At 32.9% G+C, this 25,593-nt stretch overlaps 1 protein-coding gene and 1 long non-coding RNA gene across 2 annotated transcripts in view; both read right to left on the bottom strand.

Moving 5' to 3' along the window:
* LOC124448550 overlaps positions 1-25,593 on the bottom strand; it is a 325,208-nt gene that overhangs the window by 61,167 nt on the left and 238,448 nt on the right. The gene's annotated exons all lie outside the window — the stretch shown is intronic.
* Positions 4,690-8,103, bottom strand: LOC124448557. The gene is made up of 3 exons (XR_006949138.1): positions 7,906-8,103; positions 5,264-5,325; positions 4,690-4,799 (listed from the first exon to the last, which is right to left on the bottom strand). It is a non-coding gene; the product is annotated as an uncharacterized LOC124448557 (long non-coding RNA).

A 25,593-nucleotide genomic window follows, 5' to 3' on the forward strand; every position in this document is an offset into this window, starting at 1 on the left:
GTTGTTAAAAATAAAGCAGAAGCCTGAAATGCATTTGTATGAAACAAAAACACACCAACGCTGAAGTTAAAGTTCAAAACTGAATGGGAAAAAAATCGAAATTTTAATAGCCATTTTAGTTGTTCAAAATAAAGCAGAAGTCTGAAATGCATTTGTATGAAACAAAAACACACCACACAAGACAACAGATTTTTAAGCAACGCTATCTTCCACAGCAAAGTTTAAATGATAAAAGCATTATAATCTTTTAAAGGTAAAAATGATTTTTCTTTTTAAATTATTTATCAATTCTTCTTTGTTGTTTGACAACATTTGTCGAATGTTTAGCAGAAAAACTTGAAATTGTGCTAAAAGATTTCCAGTCACCGAAGTCGTGGACACACAGACATCTTTGATGTGCACTAAATTTATAATGAATTTTACCAAACAACTTATTAACACTAAAGTTTGCAACAAGAATTAAAATTCTTCTACCTGTTTTGCTTGCAAAGCTTTTAGAATTAGTAGGCAGTGCAAAAAATCAACCTAGTGTGCATGGTTTTTAAATGATAATAATGGTAATTCTACTCTACAGGGTGTGTCAAAAAACCTGAAAAGTTTGGAAAACGACACAAAAGTCATTTGGGCATACGATTTGCAAACACGTTTCGTGGAAATAGTCAGTTGGATTTCCAATGCATTATCTGAGAGTAAAATTGTCTCAAATAAGAAAAATTCATAAGGTAAAAATTGTATTACAGAGAAACGCATTTGAAATAGCTTGCGCATAAAAATCATACAGGTAAAAAGAAATTAGAAGATATAGGATTACAATATGACATATGTTTTTAAAGGTAACAAAGTTATGGGAAATTTCGCTGATGAATATGCGAATTCATAACTTTTAAGTTGTGAATTGCTTTGAATTTTTCATTTTTAAATGGCATTTTGATATAGTCCTTATTAATTATACATAAATTTGAGGGTAAATGAAATCAAATTTGACTAATTCGTTCAGGTTTTGAAACATGGCAAATAAAAAAACCGCTAAATAGTCTGCAATTTGATTGCCAAGTGTTTGTATACGGTTAAACCAAATTTCCCAAACTTTGTATGCTTGAACAACATGTACCATATTTTAACCTTTCTTGTTCCAACTGCTTTTTATTCTATTGATTTTAGAGCACGAGTTTTTTCAAAATACTTTTCGGTAACACAATTCTCCCGCAACATCGTTTTTATTTGCCAAAAATTTCTGTCAGATGAACTAGCTATTGGAAGTCGAACTATTTATTTCACTAAAGGTTTTGAAGATCTTGCGCGCTGATGAATTTAGAGTGGTTTTTCTGATTGTTCAGTTTTTTTATATACACCTTGTGTAAACAACTTGGCAAAATGCAAATTATGTACGTTAAAAACTTTTTTATATGGAATGTAAGCTGTTTTGGTAACTTTTACGTTATATGGAATTTTCAAAAAAGCAGCATTACGTTTATTTTATCAACTCTCTTGTTTTAACCTCAATACAAATTTTACGATGCAATGTAATCGCAATGTATTTGGTAGTATATTAGAATTATTGTTATTTCAGAAATTAGAGAAAGTGATGTTATTTTTGTTTTATTTATATAGTGCCGTGCTCTTCCAGGCTTTCGACTTGCTTTCATGAGATTATTTGTTCGAACGTCATTCTAATGAGAGCTACTCACGTGATGAAGGCAAATAAAAATAAGTGGTTAAACGTGACATAGCCTGCGTATATTATCAAATCTAGCCGTGCAAACAAGGTATATACAGCTTAGATTATTCCTTTTAATATAAAAACCAAGGAAGAGTTAAAAAATATTCATAGTATATTAATTTTTCAGCACTGAAGTGACACCTTAAAAATTACCTTTTATACATTCTTGTTCACTCACAGCACCAACATTGATGGTACCTTTACCATCATTACAGGTAAGACAACGGGTTTGTTTTGAGTGTGGTTGATATGTAGAAGTTGGACATTTTTCGCATTTATTACTTTGAAATGAAAAGAATGAACCATTAGAACAATCTGAAAAGAAGATTTTTGAAAATAAATCACCGGTTGACAATTGACAGTTTACAGTTGATTTATTTATTGTATGTGATGTTTCCTTTCTCATTAGGTAAGTTAACTATGAACCAAATGAAAAGTTTGGAAAATTTCCAAGAACATAAAAACAACAAGAGTGATCCAGCAAAACACTCCGAGAAAGCAAATACTTACCAAAAGCATTGCTAGGAATGGCCATCTTTGGTATTGTGTCACAGCTTCCTTGAACAAAAGCAAGGTTGTAGAGAGCTACAAAGTTTCCTTTGTATCTACGCTTGACATCTTCAACGATTAACTATGAAGAAAAAGTAAGCGGCTTGGACAAATTGCCGAAGTTTAATTTTAAGTTGCATATATATGTGTAAGTTGCATACCCTAGATAGACCCATTGTAAAATTAACTGTGACTTGGCCTTTTTTCCACTTGTTTCCTTGATTACCACTTAATGACCATAGTAAAAGATTGTATCCATTGTGAAAAGATTCTTGGTAGATATTTAATATTGACAAAACACTTCTATTCATGTAATACCAAAATGAAAAGCACACGAGAGAGTCGTTTCGATAGTTTCCCACCAACCAAGCTTTGCCTAACAAACTTGAATCAGAATGAAGATATCGTCCTGCAACACAAGAGAAAATGTAAAATACAGTTACTATGTAGACTACATATATATAAATAATGCATATTTGTTAATACGTCATTTAATTAAGATTGCTTGATTAACCATTACAGTAATGCTCATAAAGAGATCGATTTATATGAAAGAATGATTTTATACAGTGCGGTGTTTGAAATTTAATGAATATATGATCTTCGCACTTTGCTGGACAATTTAAGCAATTGTCTTATCAACCTGAAAAATTCAGGTGACTCAACGGTGACATTCTTTCATATGACATTCCTTTCAGGAGAAAACATGAGCCCAACAAAATTGACCTGCTCATCACTGTGTGACTTCATAGCTCAGTTGGTCAGAGCATTGCACCGGCACCGCAGAGCTCATGGGTTCGAATCCCGTTGAGTCACCTGAATTTTTCAAGTTCATGAGACAATTGCTTAAATTGTCCAGCAAAGTGCGAAGATCATATCTTCATTTAAGTAAGATCAATTAATGTTGTTCAAAACGCCTTGTACAGTAAGATAAGTAAGAGTTTTGTGTAATTGTAAAATTTATCTCACCAAGTTTTATTTTATAAATTTATGAATATATAATTATCGTGGTTCAGGGGTAGGGCAAGAGGGTGAGCAGGGGCGGTTACATCAACCCCATCGAGGGACCTGTAATTCTCATGTCGGTGAAAATGTGACAGTTTGTCAAGGGTGGAAAGAAAATTAAAAGTTTCAAGTTTCGATAGTTGTTGTTTGTTTGGAGCTTTAACCAGTCAGAGCTTTTGAACATAAAAAAATTAAAAAAAATTTGTTTCCTTAAAGATACTAGCTTTTGGATTTTGCATATGGCAGTAGATAATTTTATTACGTTGAAGCAAACTTCGGCGTTATGCCGCTAGCTACTTTTAGTGCTCTGGCTAAAGATGTTGTATCAATCGTCGTTTTTTTCGATACATCATGATAATTAAGTATATATCCCTACGACACCTAAATTTTCTTCAGATATGTTTGCGATTAGTATGACCAAAGTCCTATTGCTTTGATCAATAAGAAGTTAAAAGCCTGTATCGTAAGAGAGAAGTTTTAAGTGTTCTCAAATGAGACTGAAAAATGGCCAATTATGTTGATATTCCCGAGAATCTACAACTTGTTAGTATTCAAGAAGCTCTTATGCTACTGGATCGATATTTATTTCCATAAATATTGATCCTGTACGAGATCATGAAAAACGTTAATGCTAAGTTGAAGAAGAGATTTGATGACAAGAACATTGTCGTGATGAAAGGAAATAGCAGTTACTGCTTTGTCCCACCGATTTTACATCATTCATGGATAAAAATCTTGCGACTTTCTCTGACTCATTCAATGGCACAACTACCAATTTCCCTCTAATTGTTGCCATGCGTATAAAGCACTTGCTATAAAGAACTTAAAAACAATACAGAAAAACAAAACAAACAATAATATTCTTAAAGAAATTAAAAGGAAGCCTTATCTGAGCGCTGACTGCCTGCAGCTTGCTCGTGTGACATGTCCTCAACTAAATTCAAAAGGAATTTCAGCTCAGTTCAAAATCAGAGTAGTCATTTTTTGAAAACAAAATCTCACTAAACGATCTCCATCTATTTCATCAAATAAAGCCTCTCCACTATATAAATCAATGACATCATACCAAAACTGAAGCCTTCGTCGTTATAACGTGATCTTCTATATAGTGAACTAAGTGTTTAGTCAAAGTCGTTATTGCCCTCCACGTTGCTTTACAAACCTAAACTCCAAGTCATCCACATTCGAATTGGGCTTAGTATCGTCTGCACCTCACAATTTACAAGCGTAATTACATTAAGTAACAACCAATATTTATCATCTTACTCGCCTTACCAAGCTATTCTGATCTCCATTTACAAAAACTAGCTTAGTGTTTCAAAAGATCAAATCACTTTCTTTTCTTGAAACTCGATATTTTGTCTCCTTGCACACAAACAAAAAGCTCTCGTGTTTCAGAACTTACTTAACGTTAGGTAATTGCTGAGAATCCAGTTCCCATCATCAACTCCCTCAACATTGTACCATGGACATAAATTCGTACCCAGGCCATGTTCAAAGTCACAGACTTTAGAGTCAACACTCGCTGTAAGTAAAAATGCGAGGAATTAAGCAATTTTTTTTTTAAAGACAACATTGAAAAAAGACTTTTTGTTTCATTCTGTTTTGTAAGACAGCCTTTCACTGGCTATGTAAGCCAAAATTAGTGTAAACCTTAGCTACAACTTAATTGTGTTTTCACATTCATACGATAATCACTAGGCGACCAAAATTCTCTGTTCCCAGTTCTTACTACGTAAGATTAATTTTCTGTCATACATACGTCGCATGAAATTTATTAGAAAAAGGAGCTGGTTTAGAAAGAGAATAGAATCTTTATTTAAAAAGTGCAAAATATTAAAAGCTTAGTTTGCAAAAGCTATTCTTACCTTGGATCAAATAAATACATTGACTTTTTTATGTTATTATAAAATACATACAATTTTTGCTGATATCATCAAAAAAATACTTTCAATGCGAGAAGGTAAAGATTTATTTAAGATTTCATACCTTGTGATAACGTAGTACTGACTAACAGGAAAAATGTCAAATCTATCATTGTAAGTGAGCTGCTGAAATAGAAAATAAGAAAAATATGTTTCAATCATCATCATTTTTTGAACAGCTTCTATGCCTATAGTTATAAAGGTTTTGATTCTTTTATATATGCGATTTTAAGTTTAGATATCGTTCAATTTCTTCTTGCACCAGCCACAGCATTCGCTTCAACAAATCCGTGCGTTACAAACCTGCATTAATATATTGTATGCATTTTTTTTCATCCCAGAACGAGTTTTAATGTTTTAATGAATTTTGAAAAAATTCGAATATTCAAGCAGAAAAATGATAAAATCAGCTCAAATATCCATTACTAAAGTTGGCATACATTAATATGGCCACGTAAAAAGTCATTTTCCGCCTGAAAGGTTTTTGTTCGTACGCAGCTTACATTGTACTATCGAAAAAGTATCCACATGAAACCATACACCATACCCGAGATAATTATTCTCGGGGATAGTCGGAAATACAAACGATGATGAAAAATATCGTTTTGTGCGTTCGCCTCTTTGTCGGAAAAATATCGCAGCTTTTTTTGCTAACAATTTTTTATTTCATTCTATCGATTGACTCACTCTCAGAATGAGAGTGAGGGAAAACTAAATTTTGTGTGTTAAAGTTAATTAAAGTAAGTATTTTATCATTAAGTAATTATGCTAGCTCAATTGCACTTTCTGATGAAAGATTTTTGGTATAATTGTACTGTGTGTAATAAGATCAATCAAAGAATGACAATGAATCCAAGCGCACATACATATCATTGTAGGAATGTAATACATTGGCTTTATGTCAATGTTTTAACTGCGAAGTTTCTATCCGCGTACAAAGATAAAGCAAAAGTTTTTTGCAATCAGCAAAGGTGGTGGCCTAATCCAAAGAAAATATTGTTATTTTGAGAAATATCAACTAAAAACATTACGGCCCAAAAATTGACTTGTATGGTTGTACGATATTCCTTGTCATCTATTCAAGCGGAACTAAACATGAGATCGATTTATCTATTGTACAAACAATTAAAAGATTACAAACCTTCATAAAAAATTATTAAATAAAAGATATTGTTTATTGACAATGACAAATATCAATTCTAACTCTTTCCAGCGAAGTGTTCTAGCAACTTGTAGTTAGTAGTTACTATGTTGTACTGTCTTGTATATAGTCCGATCAAGTATTATATGAATTACTTATACATTACTCTGTTGACTCATACAGACTTACAATAATCTGCTGGTGATTTTAATCAAACGCAGAAAGTAAATAAACTTGTTTTGCCGACCAATATCGTGCGAAGTAAAAATGTTATTTGTGTCGATTAACAATTTTATATGAAGTAAAATATGAGACGTGTTAAAGTGCCCTTCCACCAAAAATTCTTCAGCAATATCAAATCTGTGTATGTTATTAAGCCTCTTTGAGAAAAAAATATTTCAATTTGGTCAAGTCATTTCATTTTTGTAAAGCGTTAAATTCTCTAAAATCGTATAATCTTTTGAACCATGTCCGTGATAATGAAGAGGCTGAAACTAGCTAAATTTCTAACGTCATCGAAGGTACTCGTGTTACACGAGTCTTGTATTCAGTAGCATTCAAATCACTGTTATGTTTAATATATGCTAAACATGCCCTAATACCGACTACCTTGGATGACGTCAAAATACCTTTTAGTGCTAGTTTCTTTTGTATTACAGAAAACGACGGGGATGGGCCAAAAATCCTTAAAGGTTAAACAGCTACACTGGGTTCTATAAGTAAAGAAAATTTTCAAATCTTGAATTTTAATTTGTGAAGTTGATTTTCAGAGACTTCATTTAGCGCATAGTTGTCCAATTAAAATTGTAACTTTCGTGCAACTATATGTTACGTACAAATGTGCTAAAATTTTAGACACAAATTTCTATAAGATAGCAGAGAAAACATAGTATAGTAAATACCAATATCAATGGCTCATCGAAAATTTACTGTTTACTTTGAAATAATCAAACCACCTGCAGATTTGATTAAAATCAAGTATATAATAATATTGCGAGAAAATGCACCAGAAAATCAAAGTCAAAATATTTTAGTGCTGCAGTTTAATGTCAATTTCTTATGGCTGATGCACACAGTTTGATTTGCCTTTCATCATAAACTTCCTCAAGCAATGTTTGAAGGCATCAATATAACGCATGTGATTTGAATTACAAAGAAATAAGTTAATTTATATGAACGCACAATATCTATAAAATTTATACTGGCATCAGTAAAATAAAATAAAGCAGGAAAGTTGAAACAATGAGCCTTGCAAAATCTTTGCACACTAGTTGTACAATAATAAATTACATTTCGAACAACATTAACTTTGTTAATCCAAAAGGATTAATTTTGACTTCCATGCAACTGTCGGGGATTTTGTGAACGTATGCAGAGTGTGGTGTAAAACGTAGCTTTATGTAAACCATGTAAAATTTTCAAAACATCATCTAATTATAGCAAACATAATGCACAACAATCGGATTATATAAAGTATTGAATAATCATGATGTCGAGTAAAAAAACGTCAATTCTGAGATAAAGTGTTCTTTCCCATACAGTTAAATTTAAGTAAACATTCTAACCTGGTGGTCGTATCTTTCCATATATAGCTTATCCTCGTCATCATCATCAAGGTTCCTTTATTCTTCCTCACTTCTTTCTATCGATATTATTATAAAATTCAATCCGCTCAAAGTTTCCACGCGAATTCTCTAAGGTGTTAAACCAAAATGAAGCATTTCATTGCTGGAGAGCGTTAACCACCAACTGTTTTCAAAAGTCCTTCTGCAACTGTGCTGTGGTCATGAAACGGAAATGCTATTTTTGGAAATCCGTAAAAGGTGTGGAGGGGAGGAAAATTCAAACATTGAAATTTGAACAATCCTTAAAGAGTATAATGCGGAATCTGTAAAACACAGGATGTATAATACAACAACTAAAACATGAAAAAGAATATTTAGTTGAAATATAAATTATTACCGTGACGATAGATTTTCCAGGCGGGAAAATTAATCTTTTAATGAATTCAAGCAAGAACATCATAAAAACACGCCGACTGGATGGGCTTTCTTTAAGAGGATACAAAGCGTTAACGTTGTATAAAAGAATTTAAAAGAACAGAATTTCATAAAGACAAAAAATTATTTGTGACATATTTGCACAGTGATGTAAAAACAATGACAGGGCAGACAGTACTGACAACAAAGTTTGTACACTAATCAACCTGAATTAACCAAACTCGATTATTGCATTTATACAGTTCTGTTTTCTCATTCAAAACAAGTTTGAACCGCTTGCTCTCGTAAAATAAATTGAATAGGTCCTCTCAGCTTTTTACAGCAATTTTTCGATTTTGCATAACAAAAAGCAGGGTTAGCTTGTCTGATGTTATTTTTGCCATCATGATTAGTCGATGTTTTGTTTGAACTCAATATACGCAAGATGCTATTTTGTCCTCACATAAAAGTCAGAACTGATTTCTATCCAGAAAAAATATTGCGTGATTGCGCGTTTACAATTACCTTCATTAATAATGAATAAAAATTGCGCTCTGAAAGCCCGAAACAAAGAAACTTTAAATGATAAAACATTTCAGTATTAGCATTTCAAAATAATATTGGTGCAAGGAAACCGCTTTGGAAATGATGTTTGTGTGTAGTGGAATCCTTTACGATAACACTTATTTTTGCAAAAATTTTAATTATTTTTGGTAAAATTTTGATACAATGATAATTGTGTTCATTCTGATGGTTTATTCGTAGTCGTTGCTTACATTGCATGACCTCAATAAACAGACTGTCATGTGACGATCATTTCCTTTAATGCAATGACAGGAAATTAGTCTGGTACATCGCTCACCGTTATTTTAAACCAAACACATGTCATGCTAAAATGTGCATGTGAGAGGACTAATGACTAGTGAAGAAATGACTGAGAAATATGACGTAGTTTCTCACGAAGGTAAATTTACGTCAGTTGTGACAGTGGTATTAAATAAAGTATTGGATAATCATGATGTCGAGTAAGAAAAACGTTAATTCTGAGGTAAATCATTTCTATGAAGATAACTTTAAATACATTCTAACCCGGTGATTGTATCTTTCAATATATGCCTGATCATCATCATTATCAAGGCTCCTATATTCTTTCTCACTTCTTTCTATCAATAATTTCTTTCAATATTCAATCAAGCCACAAAATTCTCCAGTGGATTCTACAAGGAAATGAACAAAATAAAGCATTTCATTGATGGACAGTGATAACCTCCATGCAAGTGTTTTCAAAAATTCTGTCAAACTGTGATCATATACCGTCAGGATCATGAAACCAAAAATTCTATTTCTAAAATAAGGAATATCCGTAAACAGATTGGGTTAGCCGATTAGGGAAGTTAAAACGTGGAAAATGAAATGATCCTGACGGAGTAAACGTAGAATCTGTCAAACAGGGAATGTCAAAATAATGAACAAATAAAACGTATCTTAGACAAGTCGATTGAAACCACACTACTTCGAGGGAAAGTTTACCAACACAAAAGTCCTCTTGTTCTAGTGTTACATCGACCATAATTGAGACACAAATAAATCTTTCGCCAAAGTCAATGTTCGTTTTTTTTTAGTGAAAAACCATTGATTTGATTTGAGTGAACTGGATATTCATAAAACGAGACATCAGATATCTATATTATCTTACCTAAAGAAAGGAAACAGTCTTACAAGCTAGCATCATATTGCGTCTTAAAAAAACAAAGTATATGAATTGAATGCTTTTCTTCTTTGCTCATTTATGGACATATCGTCTGTCTTTGATGAGCGATGATTAATTGAACTTGTGCTAAAGAAACATGTTGTGGATAAAAACAGCATCGACATGGTATTCATACTTTGTATGCAGCTAAGACTTTAAAATAACCTTCTATAAGTAAACGAAGGGGGATTTACTAAAGCTTTGTTTTCTCTTAAATAAGCAAAGACAAAAGGAAACACAAAAAAAATGTGCAATGGAGCATCTGACACAATCATCGACATCAAGATAAGCAGAAAAAGCAACTTAATTGTAAAGAACGAAAGCAAATTTAAAAGAACGTCCCTTTTCTTTTGTTTACTCCAATCTCCGGAGAATATACTTTTCTTGTTCGTGCTAATGTCGTTAGTGAAAACTAGGCTAACGACATTTACTAAGGCCCTGTTTACATGAGACCGGAACGAAGTGAAACCGGAATGAAAATCAGAATTTGTTGCATGTTTACATGGGACCGGCACGAAATATTTATTTGCGTAATGCCTCATTTGCAGGCTAGTTTTACACTTGCTCAACATTTTGTTTTGTAATTTGCTTTGGCGCGCATGCATTTTTACAATTTCAGTCTGACCAGTCTGAACGTTAATTTAAGTTTACATTGATGCTGGCTTGAATTCATACAGTTCTGAACTCAGTTGGATCGGTTCACCAGACTGTACGACTTCAGAAAGCTCTGAGTTATTTTTGTACATCTCCCATGTAAACATCTTCTATAAATTATACGATAACCGACACGAGCTGGGACCGGTTTGACTTCGTTCCGATCTCATGTAAACAGGGCCTAAGTCTCTAGAGCTGTTGTGTAAGGGTAAAGCACGCGATTAGCACAGAACTGGTTTTTCAAAACGACCGGGATGACTCAAGCTATGTAATTCTCATATATTCGTAGTAGCGCTGCCGAGAGACTGTTTAATTAATTTTTTCAAGAAACATTTAGAAATGGCATGCAGCTGCTGTTTATCAAAGACAAAGTCTTTTGGCTAGTTATTTACTTCTTCAAATCGTTTTGGCCATAAAAAGGTCGCTTGTATTTCACAAAGGTCGTTTCGGTCGTCCGGATATAGCAAAGCTTTAAGCTTTAAGGCTAATTTTCACACAGCTGCATTTTACGCACTGAGGAAAATGCTCAGGCATATGTTGCTCTCAATTGTAAATGCTTTTCCACGTGGTGGAAATTGCATTGGTGCGCTGTTTGTTAAGAAAAGAAACATGGCTGCTGTCAACGAAAGATAGTTACTTCTCCAATACTTAAAAAACACCGTAATTTCTATCTATTTACTTCGTTGAAGAAAGAGGAATAGAATTGGAATAAGATTCCTATGAAAACAGTGATTTTGAATGAGAAAATCACCGCTTTATTGCAGTGATCTTGAAGGCTGGAGTTTGAGAGCAAAACAACGCACTTAAAAGTAGAATGAATTCAACTTTGTCGCGTTGCTCTCGGTTGCTCTAGAGCTGCTCGAGAACACACAAGTGCTACTGACCTTTTGAACTTCACACAGTGGCGCATGCGTCATTCAATAAGAGTGCGAGCTTTTATGCGCTATAACGTAAAATGTAGCTGCATGGAAATTAGCCTTTAGATTTTTATGAGATCATGCTAAATGTGATTTTCAGTTTCCAATCTCGATTCTTCTTACAGGAGATTCAGAATCAAGTGAGAGGCGGAAGTATAATGGTTTCTTCGCCGGAGTTTTGATCGCAAATGTCGTCATTTGGTTTCAGACGCTTGAAAAAAAAAATCAAAAAATATTAGCCTTTGTGGAAGACAAAAGGTAGCTTTCGTTGGTCTATTGCTTGACCAGACGTTTTCTTAAATAGTAAGTTAAAGTTTCAGTAAGATTGCTTTGCATGCAATCAGTGGCGTAACTAGAACGTTAATTGGTGTTGGTGGGGAGGGGGGGAGGGGGTGCATATTCATATATTCCGTTGTGCCCTACTGATTTCTTTTGAAAGTAATTTGAATTTCAAAAGAAATCAGTAGGGCACAACTGAATATATGAATATACACCCCCCATTTAACGTTCTAGTTACGCCTCTGCATGCAATGAAAACTTCCAAATGATCATTAAAGACATTTACTGCTTCAACAGCAAATATCCACTGTTTTTGCTGACTTTTTGCTCACCAGTTTTTTGTTTTTCTTCATCCAACATCTAAGACGATAACACAGCAAGAGAACACAAAGCAGCAACAAAATTGCCGCTATTATACAGGGAATCACAATCTTCAGACGTTTTCCATTAGATCGGTGTGAATGACCTGGAAAGAATAGAATATCGATGTGAAAAAGTCTTTCAATTAAATAATTTGATTAAAATGTACAAACTGAAGATTTTTATATTCCTACGAGCATTTGCTATCTGCTTATAAACTCATTCAGCCTAGTTCTTTCAAGTAACGAGGAAATAGCCAGCATTTGACTACGCCAGAAAAAGATTATTTTTATTATCGACCTGTTCTTGTTACAGGCAAGAATCATCCAATCAACACAAGGAAATCATTGATTATTCCTTTTATTGTGAGGTAACCAACTCTATTCATGATATCATAATGACAAAGGAGGGTGGGTGGGTGGGTGGTTAACTAAAAACCTTTTCTTGAAGAGGGACGTTTATTATATACGAGGGGTTTGTTTGAATGGGGATTATTGACACATTAAAGGTACCTTCTTTGCAGTCGGTTATATTAACGTGAGGATCATCGGTATACGTAATTGTACCATGCGGACATTGATTACATTGAAACTGTCCTTTCATTGGTTGATACGTGTTTTTAGGACAAGGAATACAATCTGATTGGTTGAAACTGTACATGTATCCTGGATCGCAGTCTACAAAAATGCATGGATATTCTAAAATTGCAAATTGACGAATCATTATGTTGATGGTGTACATATACAAGATGTAATTATCAAAACATTTATGACCTTTGATACATTTATGACAGTTTTTGCTGTAACTGTACCATTGCGACAGGCAATGCAACGAATTTGCAAAATGCACAAACTGAGAAAGATAGCTTTTTGCGGTAATTCATGATTTGAAAAAAATCCATAAGCCTACTTTGGGGGAATGGTAATTGTGTAGTAAACTGGACTATTGTATTAGAAACGAGTGAATGTGTCGAAAAACACTGCGACAACAATAGTTGAGCCTCTTCAATTGGTGTGTAGGGAGACGAGAAATATTGAAAAAGGCGAAAGAGTGCTTATATTCGCCAGTAATGAGTATAGTGAGGTGAGAAAACATGTTTAACAATGAAAAAAAGAAAGAGTATTTATATTGGCCAAAAATAAGTATAGTGACGTGAAGAAACATGTCCAAGAGAAAAAAAAAATTAACTGTTTGAGGATACAATGTTAAAAATGCTTTTTATGGAATAAAAGTGGATTGTCTTTAATATACGATGACTCTGAAGAATGACTCCTCACTTGACTCTGAAGATGACTAACGCTAAGGTTGTCGAAATGTCAGTCTACAGTGTAGACTCTACACCAACAAAAACAGTCCTTCTCAGGATTCTACCAACCTAGACGATCTACATCCACAAACATGTTAACTCACAATGTCAAAAATTACCTTTTATACATTCTTGTTCACTTACTGTACCATCATTACACGCAAGACAACGAGTTTGTTTCGGGTATGGTTGATATGTAGAGATGGGACATTTTTCACATTTCTTACTTTCAAACGAAAAGAATGAACCAATAGAACAATCTATAAAGAAGTTATTGAAAATAAAACGTTCATTGACAATTGACAGTCTGCAGTTGATTTATTTATTGTATTCAATGTTTCCTGTCTTATTATGTAAGTTAACTATGAACCAAATAAAAAGTTAGAAAAATTCTATGAACATAAAAACAACAAGAGCGACCAATCAAAACATTTCGCACTCCTACAAAACAAATACTTACCAAAAACATAACCAGGAATGGCCACCTTTGGTATTGTGTCACAACGCTCTGGAGCAAAAGCAAGATTGTCGAGAGGTACAAACTTGCGGGATGGTCCCAAAACAGCTTCAACAATTAACTATAAATAATCAAACAATGAGATGACTCGCGGACACACGAAGATTTTACGAAATCTTAGCTAATCCACAAGAAAGATGTTGGTTTTATAAACTAATCAACTCAAAATTTCAAGCAGCGTATAGTGTGGACAACTGCTAAAAAGCAGTATTCAAACAATATTCTTACATTTGGGAGAAACTGGAAATTGCTTGAAAACACTAGCTCGCCTCGTACTTACCACGCAATTTCTCGTTTCTCCCAAACTTTACCGCGTGTTTCTATAACTATAAAAAAGGAAAATGTTCTCGATTTCTTAAATAATAACTTCTTTCGTAATAATTACTGCAAAACATGACGCAGAAACCAGATGATTGTGCGTAGAAACTTCGCATTATGAGAAAATGAAACAAATTTATTCTTGGATTGCAACCAACGTACACTGACGAAGTTATCAAACAATGTGGCTCGGCCACGATGTCTGGTGCCCACAATAGCATTGATAAAATATTTAATTGTATTTGATTTTCACCAACAGCATGGCGACCGTAATGTAACATGCAAACAGCCTATACTAACTTTTTAGTTAAATTTTAGTGTCATACTGAAAACCAGTTCCACCGGTTATTGAGAACTCTTTGAGAGTCGCTATTCTAAAAAATGTCTAACCAGTTTTCATGTGCGCAAAGGAGGTTGGAGACACAAAAGCATGCACAGAATGAAAGAATGACTAACAAATACTCTTATCAGAGTATCTATGAGTCGACAAGTAAGTTCCTTGGATAAATAGACAAAGTTTATCTAAGTCGTATAAATACGTCAATGTTACGTACCCTAGATAGACCCATGGTAAAATCAACTGTAACTTGGCCTTTTTTCCACTTATATCCTTGAATATCACTTAATGACCACAGTAAAACATTGTATCCATTTTCAAAATATTCTTGGTAGATATTCAATGTCCCATAATGACTTGGATGCATGAAATACGAAAATGAGAAACACACGAGAGAGTCGTTGTGATAATTTCCAACCAAACGAGCTTTGCCTGGTAAACTGTATGTTGTTTGAGAATAAAGATATCGTCCTAAAACACATGAAGAAATGTAAGATACATGTAGACTATATATATATATAAAGAATAAAGATATCGTCCTACAACAAATGAGGAAATGTAAGATATTGTAGACTTTATATATAAAGATCTCGTCCTACAACGCATTGGGAAATGTAGTTATAAGATATATGTAGACTACAGCCATAAAGAACGCGTATTTTTAGATAAATCGTTTATCCAAGTCTATCAGCCATTACAATAACGTTCAAAAAGAGGTTTTTGGTGTTTGGTTTAAGTTTTAGTTCATCTTATTGTTTCATCAATTTCTTTCACCCATTTCCTGGATAAATTTATCATGATTTGTTAAATTCAGTCAACAAAATATACGAAACTTTTCAAAAGACCATAATGTTAAACACATAGTAAAACCACCAGCTAAAAATAACTACATCTGAGTTTGAATTTAATAAAATATCTACTTAAGACCCAGCAAAATATTCATTACATGAAATTCGATAAACAAGATATTTATTTATTGATAACCAGTCTTTAAAATGCGATGTGTCTATGATTTCGTCTTTTGCAATTTAAGCAATTCTACATTTAACGCCTCTTTACTGTCAATAACTGTCAACCTACCAATACTGGAGCCTGTGACATCAGAGCGTGGTAACCAATATGTTAAGTTTGATGTACTAAGTTTCCAGTCAAAGTCATCTTCGCCTTCCACGTTGTGCCATGGACATACAATGGTTCCCAGTCCCTTTTCAAAATCACAGCTTTCGACTGAATGAAAAAGAAATTACAACTTACAAAAGACAACTTACAAAAAGCCATAAAAACGGTAATTTTACTATAAACGGCGAAATGAGATTATGAAGTTTAAAAATGCTTTTTGTTGAATGTAAGTGGACAGTAAATGGTTTGAAATTTCGTAGAGTCGAGCTGTTTTGATGTTGTTGACAGAGAGTCAAATGAGGAGTAAACGTCAGGTTAGCCGTAAGAACCAGACAAGAAATACGGCCAACCTGACGTTTACTCCTCATTTGACTCTGAAGATGACTACCGCTAAGGTTGTCGAAACTTCAGTCAAAAACATCAAAAACAGTCCTTCTCAGGACTTTATTAACCTGGACGATCATCTTTTACAAACATATAAGTGGACAGTCTTTGAAACTTTTACGAGTATTTTGAAGTAAAATGTATAAACGTCTGGTTTATCAACTTTCTAACCTAAATACAACATTAACGATGAAATTTAAGAGCGATATATGTTGGAGTATATGACATATGGTCTTTAGTTCATCTTTGTTGCTTCAGCAATTTGTCTAAAGTATTTCCTGGACATGTTATGTTATACATAATATGTCATGAATGGTTCAAGTGAACGCAAATAATTCTCATGTTCAATAATTTAAAAATCATGAGTAAATAGTTTCAAACTACTGCTTTATAAAATTCATAAACAAAATTAACAACAAACAATGTCTTCATTTCTATCGTCACAGAATAGAACGTGGAAAGACGTGTAAAAAATACGGATTTTTAATATATAAGCATATGATATATCAGAATATTATCAAATGTAGTCGTGCAAACAAGGAAGTACAACTTTTTACGTTGGAGATTATTCCTTTTAATAGAAAAATTAAGGAAAAGATAAAAATAAAAATATATTCATAATACATTAATTTTTCAATACTGAAATGTTACTAATGATGATAAAATTACCTTTTATACATTCTTTTTCACTTACTGCACCAACATTTATGGTACCTTTACCATCATTACAGGGAAGACAACGAGTTTGTTTTGCATATGGTTGGTAAGTATATATGGGACATTTTTCACAATCCTTACTTTCAAACGAAAAGAATGAACCAATGGAACAATCTATAAAAAAGATTATTGAAAACAAAACATTGATTGAGAATTGACAATTGACAGTTGATTTATTTATTGTATTCAATGTTTCCTGTCACATTATGTAAGTTAACTATGAACAAAATAAAAAGTTAGAAAATATGAACATAAACATGAACATAAAAACAACAAAAGTGCCCAATCAAAAAACTTCACATTCTTATAAAACAAATACTTACCAAAAGTATTACTGGGTACGGCCACCTTTGGTAATGTGTCACAGCTTCCTGGAGCAAAAGCAAGATTATCGATAGCTACAATTTGACTAAATGGCCCCACAACAGCCTCAACGATTAACTAAGAATAAAAAGTAAGTGGCATGGACAAATTTACAAAGTTTCAGAAAGTTTTATAAATATATACCAACCCTAGATAGACCTCTGGTAAAATTAACTGTGACTTGGCCTTTTTTCCACTTAGTTCCTTGATCATCACTTAATGATCACAGTAAAAGATTGTATCCATTGTGCAAATATTCTTGGTAAATATTTAGTTTGTTATTATATAAAAAATTATAATACGAAAATGAAAAACACACGAGAGAGTCGTTGCGATGATTTCCCACCAACCAAACTTTCTCTTCTGTATCGTGTCTTGATTCAGAATAAATATATTGTCCTACAACACATGAAGAAATGTAAGATATATGTAGACTACATATATAAAGAATAAAGATATTGTCCTACAACACATAAAGAAATGTAAGAAATATGTAGACTATATATATAAAGAATAAAGATATCGTCCTACAACACATGAAGAAATGTAAGATATATGTAGACTATAAATATAAAGAATAAAGATATTGTCTTACAACACATGAAGAAATGTAAGATATATGTAGACTATATATATAAAGAATAAAGATATTGTCTTACAACACATGAAGAAATGTAAGATATATGTAGACTATATATATAAAGAATAAAGATATTGTCCTACAACACATGAAGAAATGTAAGATATATGTAGACTATATATATAAAGAATAAAGATATTGTCTTACAACACATGAAGTAATAGTTCACGAATCATTTATCCAAGCATGGGCATCAATCCTGTATTAATCGAGGGGGGGGACCATATTCATATATTCTGCTATGCCTGGCTAATTTCTTTTCAAAACAATTTCCCTTTCAAAAGCAATTAGCCAAGCATAAAAGAATATATGAATATAGTCCCCCTCAATTATAGCAGGATTGATGCCAATGCAAGATTGCTTGATCATGTAATTACAAATAACGCTCATAAAGAGACTTATCGTGAGGTTACTAACTTTTTTCTGAAGTGATATTTTTTCAATTTTGCGATTTTTACTTAAAACCACCATTTTGCCCACTGGTGTGTTCTGTACGTATATATTGCCAAAGTCAATTGACCAATCAAAACGAGTCAATAAATGTTCATTATATGATGTTCAATTAAGAAGTTTGAATTTTTTTAAAGTTATATTAATTCTTTTCTCTTTTTCTCAAAATTCGTAAAAATGACTTAGGCATAAAAGTTAGTAACGTGACGTCCTGTATCTTTGTTGTTTCAGCAATATGTCAAAATATTTCCTGTATAAATTTATCATAATTTGATATGTTCAACAAACAAAATACATGAAATTTTCCAAACCATAATGTAAGACAACGAGCTTATTTTGGTCTTTTATCGAGTCGAAAATAACTTCATCTAATTTTAACTTTAATAAATTGGATACAACAAAATATTGACAGCCTTAAATTTAACAAAAGTCAAATTTATTTGTTGATGAAAAGTCTTTAAAATCCGATTAGTCATCTTTGAAGAAAAAATACTACAAAAAATTCTTACTCATTTTTTCTGCCGCATTTTAAGCAGTTCTACATTTGAGGCCTCTTACGCAGCTATAGCTAAATATCTGCCATCTTACCAACACTGGAGCCTGTGACATCATAGCCTGGTGCTCCATCTGTTAAGTTTGATGTACTAAGTTTCCAATCAAAGTCATCGTCACCTTCCACGTTGCGCCATGGACATACAGTCATTCCCAATCCCTTTTCAAAATCACAGTTTTTGACTGAATGAAAAAGAAATCGATGAACAACTTAAATAAGCGAAAATAACGGTAATTTTACTGTGAACAATAAGGCCGACATTAGATTATGAACGTTGAAAATGCATTTTATGAGATGTAAGTGAACGGTCTTTATAACTTCACTCTGAAGATGACTACCGCTAATGATGTCGAAAGGTCAGTATTATCAAAACCAACAGTCCTTCTCAGGACTAGGACTCTACTAACCTGGACGATCTACATGTACAAACATGTAACGATACTCTGGGGCTCAAACCATTCACATTATTGCTAATATTTCTCATATTTAATAATTAAAAAATCATGAGTAAATAGTTTCAAACTACTGCTTCATAAAATTGATAAATAAAATCAACTAAATGCAGTGTCATCATTTCTATTGTTAAAGAATGGAGCGTGGAAAGACGTGCAAGAAACATGAATTTTTACTAAATAACATGACGTATAAGTATATTATCAAATCAAAACATGCGCAAACAAGTTATTTTTACGTCCGAGACAGCTAAAAATATATATTTTTATATAAGCTTAAAGATTGGTAGTCCAGGAATATTTAATGTATAAAAATAAGACAATGGAAAATATATGTCGACGACATCTTTGCCATAGTCAAGAAAGACAAAACTGAACAAATCCTACACACCATAAACAATACCACAAAGAACATAACCTTCACTAAAGACTAAGAGCACGACAAACAACTTACTTTCCTCGACATCCTACTGACCAGAACAGATGACGGTACACTAAACACACAAGTATACCGGCAAAACCACCCACACTGACCAAATACTCGATCACCCAACACAACACAAAATAAGCTGCATTCGAGCACTTTTCAACAGGATAAACACTCATTCTAACACCAAAGAAGCCAAGAAAACAGAGCGCAACTACTTATACTCCACATTTATTAAAAACAATTACCCTAGAAACTTCATAAACAAAACTATAAACAAAATACAAAACAAAACACAAACCGACAAAAGCAACAAGAAGCCAGACGAAACAGTAAAAATCGTCACATCACCATACAAAAACGGAACATCAGAAATGACTGCCAGACTTCTTCGACCATTTAATATTAACGTAGCCCACAAACCTACACAAAAACTCAAATCGTGTTACAACAAACATTCAATTCAACACAAAGACAAAACAACAATTCATGATAAAACTGACGCAATATACATGATACCATGTAAAGACTGCTCAAAACGTTACATACGACAAACATCAAAGAAAATCGAAACAAGACTCACAGAACACAAAAACGCCATAAAACGACGAGACTCGAACTCACTACCGGCAGAACATACCCACGGAAACAACCACAGATTCGACTGGACAGAAACTAAAATACTCGGACGCGCACAGACTAGGCACGCACGCGAATTTAAAGAAGCTTGGTACAGTGGGGACAACAGCACAATAAGCAGACATATCGACACACTCATCATATACTCACAACTAAAGAAAAAGGACAAAGAACTACAAACAGCATCAAAACTACAACATTACACTCTAATAACAATAACACCGATCATATTCACAATACATTAAAACCCATGGCAACGCATTTTATCTATCCAATGACATTAATCCACCCGCTAATCCAATTAGACGCTCTAAGCGTCTACAAGCTAAAAGCGAGTGTAAATAACATTTCCTTATTCTGATGAAGGCTCGAAGCAATGAGTCGAAAGCTCAATAAAAATCATTTTATACAATCTGGAGAATCTTTCATTTTTATACATATTTTTAGATATATTCATAAAATATTGATTTTTAAGTACTGAAATGTTACTAATGATGCTAAAAATTACCTGTTATACATTTTCGTTCACTTACTGCACCAACATTGATGGTACCTTTACCATCATTACATGCAAGACAACGAGTTTCTTTTGCATATGGTTGGTAAGTATAGATGGGACATTTATCACATTGCATACTTTGAAACGAAAAGAATGAACCGATGGAACAATCTATAAAAAAGATCATTAAAAACAAAACATCGATTGACAATTGACAGTTTGCAGTTGATTTATTTATTGTATCTGATGTTTGCTGTTTCAGTATGTAAGTGAACTATGAACCAAATGAAAAGTTTGGGAAATTTCCAAGAACATAAAAACAACAAAAGTAAAGAATCAAAACACTTTACACTCTAGGAAAACAAATACTTACCAAAAGCATTTCTAGGAATGGCTGCCTTTGCTATTGTGTCACAGCTTCCTGGAGCAAAAGCAAAATTGTCAACTTCTACCAGTTTGTGGAACTGTCCCAAAACAGCTTCAACAATTATCTATGAATAAAAAGTAAGTGGCCTAGACAAATTGACAAAGTTTAACTTATAGTTGTATAAATATGTGTAAGTTCCGTACCCTAGATAGACCCATGGTAAAATTAACTGTGACTTGGCCTTTTTTCCACTTGTTTCCTTGATCACCTCTTAACGACCACAGTAAAACATTGTAACCATTCTGAAAATATTCTTGGTAGATATTTAACGTCAGAGAATAACTGCGATGCATGAAGTACGAAAATGAAAAACACACGGCAGATTCGTTGCGATAATTTCCCACCAACCGAACTTTGCCTGATGAGCTGATTCTTATTCCAGAATAAAGATATCGTCCTATAACACACGACGAAATGTAAGATATGTGTAAAGATTTGGTTTTTGTCTTAATTTATCTTTGTCGTTTCATCAATTTCTCATAAGTACTGCCAGAAGTAATAATAGCTATACATGAAAAAATTTCGTCAATTCTGATTGCTTTAGAACAGTACAATTTTTAGTAAACACCAAATAAAAAAAAACCCAACAAAATACCAGTTCAAATTTCTTTCTAAAAGTGCTCCTGATTGGTTAGTTAAACAAAGAAATAGTCATAAGAACAAAAGAAAATGAAGCAGTTCAAAGGCGGGAAAGTGAAATTATTGTAAACAAAAGCAATTACAATGATTGGGATAAGTTTTAAGTAGATATTAGTTGCTATTGAGTCTACCGTTCAGCATTTGCAAAATATTTCACTCCAAAAATATAAACACTGCTTAAAGTAGAGACTTTGTTTTGACTGCATGTGTAGAAGTTATAGTGTTTTTTAAAAGTATCTTATGGAATTGGAAAATACGAGCCGGTCGATATTTATAATTCGCCGTCTGAAATGCACGCACGCTGAAGTTAAAAATCAACAGAATTAAGAAATTTTTTCATGTTTATTATCAAGCCCTTAATAATCGAGCTTAAGGTCTTTTCGGAGAATTACCGGACCGATGTCTTTTTGTGCAGGTCGATTAAAATGGTCGATTATGGGAAAATAATGGACCAGCAAAAATGTTTCTGAGCCAATGAAAGCATGCCATTTTGCCGGAAGTGATGCTTGCCATATAAAAATTATTTATAATTTACATGAAAAAATGTCTCAATTCTGTTGACTTTCAACTTCAGCGTACGCACATTAATTCAGCCGGCAAGTTCAACCATCGATCGACCTACTCTTATTTTTCAAATCCATCGGATATTACTTTTCACATTACCATAGCTTCCACACACACCGCTAGAACAAGGTATCTACTTTTAGCAGTGTTCATATTTGTATCCAGAAACATCTTTAAAACGGTGAACTTCAAACTCGCCAAAGAAAATTTACTTAAAACTTACGCCAGCCATAGTAAGTACTTTGTTTACATTAATTTAAATTTCCCGCCTTTAAATTGTTTTATTTTGATTGGCTCTTAGACCACTTCTTTGTTTCAGTAGCCAATCAGGAGCATACTGGTATTTACGATAAATTGCACTGCTCTTAACCAATCAGAATTGAGAAATTTTTTATGTATATTATTAGCTATAAAACACTGCTATCTTACCAATACTGGAGCCTGTGGCATCATAACGGGGTAACAAATTTCGTAAGTGTGATGTACTTAGTTTCCAGTCAAAGTCATCATCGCCTTCCACGTTGCGCCATGGACATACAGTCGTTCCCAATCCCTTTTGAAAATCACCGCTTTCGACTGAATGAAAAAGAAATCGACGCGCAACTTAAATAAGGGATAAAAACGGTAACTTTAGCTATTGTAAAGAATATGGGAAAATGTAGATAACGAAGATTAAAAATGCTTTTTAATGAATAGAAGTAGACTGAATTTGTAACTTATACGTGCATTTTGATGAAAAGATTACTCATCAACTCTGCTCTAGATACAAATTTTACAACTGCGATATATCTCGAAGCATATTAGTATATAAATATTTCTCATATTCAATAATTCAAAAATCATGAATAAAAAGTTTCGAACTCCAGCTCCATAAAATTGATAAAGAAAATCGACAACATGCAGTGTCTTCATTTCAATGTGCCAAACTGAATTGTGGAAAGACGTGCAAAAAAATACAAATTTTTACAATTTAACATACGACATATCAGTACATTATCAAATCTAGCCATGCAAACACGGTATGTACAACTTATTAGGTTGGAGTTTGTTCCTTTCAATAGAAAAACAAAGAAATAACAAAAAAATATTTTATTTATAAATATTTATTTTTTAGCAATGAAATAGTACTACTGATGTTAAAAATTACCTTTTATACATTCTCGTTCACTCACTGCACCAACATTGATGGTACCATCATTACAGGTAAGACAACGAGTTTGATTTGGAAATGGTTGATATGTATATATGGGACATTTTCCACATTTCTTATTTTGAAAGGAAAAGAAGGAACCAATGGAACAATCTAAAAAGAAGATTATTGAAAATGAAACGTCCATTGAAAATTGACAGTTTACAGTTGATTTATTTATTGTATTCAATGTTTCCAGTCTCATTATGTAAGTAAACTATAAACAAATTGAAAAGTTAGAAAATTTCCAAGAACATAAAAACAACAAAAGTGCCCAATCAAAACACTTTACTTTCCTACAAAACAAATACTCACCGATAGCATTACTAGGAATGGCTAACTTTGGTATTGTGTCACAGCTTCCTTGAGCAAAAGCAAGATTGTCGAGAGCTACAAAGTTGTTGTATTGCCTCAAAACAGCTTCAACGATTAACTATGAGCAAAAAGTAAGTGCTTGGATAAATTGACAAAGTTTAAAGTTGAATAAGTATGTCTAAGTTGCGTACCCTAGATAGACCCATGGTAAAATTAACTGTGACTTGGCCTTTTTTCCACTTAGTTCCTTGATCACCACTTAATGACTACAGTAAAAGATTGTATCCATTGTGAAAATATTCTTTATAGATATTCAATATCTCATTATAACTGCCATTCATGCGATACGAAAATGAAAAACAGACGGGAGAGTCGTTGCGATAATTTCCCGCCAACCAAGTTTTTTCTTGTAAATCGTATCTTGATACGGAATAAAGATATCGTCCTGCAACACATAAAGAAATGTAAGATATATGTAGACTATATATATAAAGAATAAAGATATTGCCCTACAAACACATAAAGAAATGTAAGATGTATGTAGACTATATATATAAAGAATAAAGATATTGTCCTACAACACATAAAGAAATGTAAGATGTATGTAGACTGTATATATAAAGAATAAACATATTGTCCGACAACACATGAAGAAATGTAAGATATATGTAGACTATATATATAAAGAATAAAGATATCGCCCTACAAACACATAAAGAAATGTAAGATGTATGTAGACTATATATATAAAGAATAAAGATATTGTCCTACAACACATAAAGAAATGTAAGATATATGTAGACTATATATATAAAGAATAAACATATTGTCCGACAACACATGAAGAGATGAAAGATATATGTAGACTATATATATAAAGAATAAAGATATCGTCCTACAAACACATAAAGAAATGTAAGATATATGTACATTCGCATCTTAGACACCGTTCACACTCCTTAGGCCCTTAAGCTCAAACGAAAAACTAAATATTCTCTATCATTTTGTCTGGTGCAATTTAAGCAGTTATTTACTATAAATCACAGCCAAATCACCAGCACTAGAACCTGTGGCATCATAGAGCGGTGCTTCTGACGGTAAGTATAATGTACTAAGTTCCCACTCAAAGTCATCATCGCCATCCACGTTGCGCCATGGACATACAGTCGTTCCCAATCCCTTTTGAAAATCACTTCTTTTAACTGAGTGAAAAGGAAATAATTTTAACAATAACAATAGTCTGAATCATAATAATTCTTTATTATAATCAATTTTAATTATGTATACTTATATATTGAGTAAAATTAGGAGAAACGTTAATAACAGCTTTTAGTTGAGTGCTTATCTTTTAAAAAACATTTGTTTTGATTAGATAAATTAAGAAACAAATTCACCTTTGTAACTTTTACCAGTTTAAAAAAAAAGATTATATAAGTTTACTTTATCAACTCTCATGACT

Source organism: Xenia sp. Carnegie-2017, unplaced genomic scaffold, assembly GCF_021976095.1.
Source record: "Xenia sp. Carnegie-2017 unplaced genomic scaffold, XeniaSp_v1 HiC_scaffold_23, whole genome shotgun sequence".
Taxonomy (NCBI): domain Eukaryota; kingdom Metazoa; phylum Cnidaria; class Anthozoa; order Malacalcyonacea; family Xeniidae; genus Xenia; species Xenia sp. Carnegie-2017.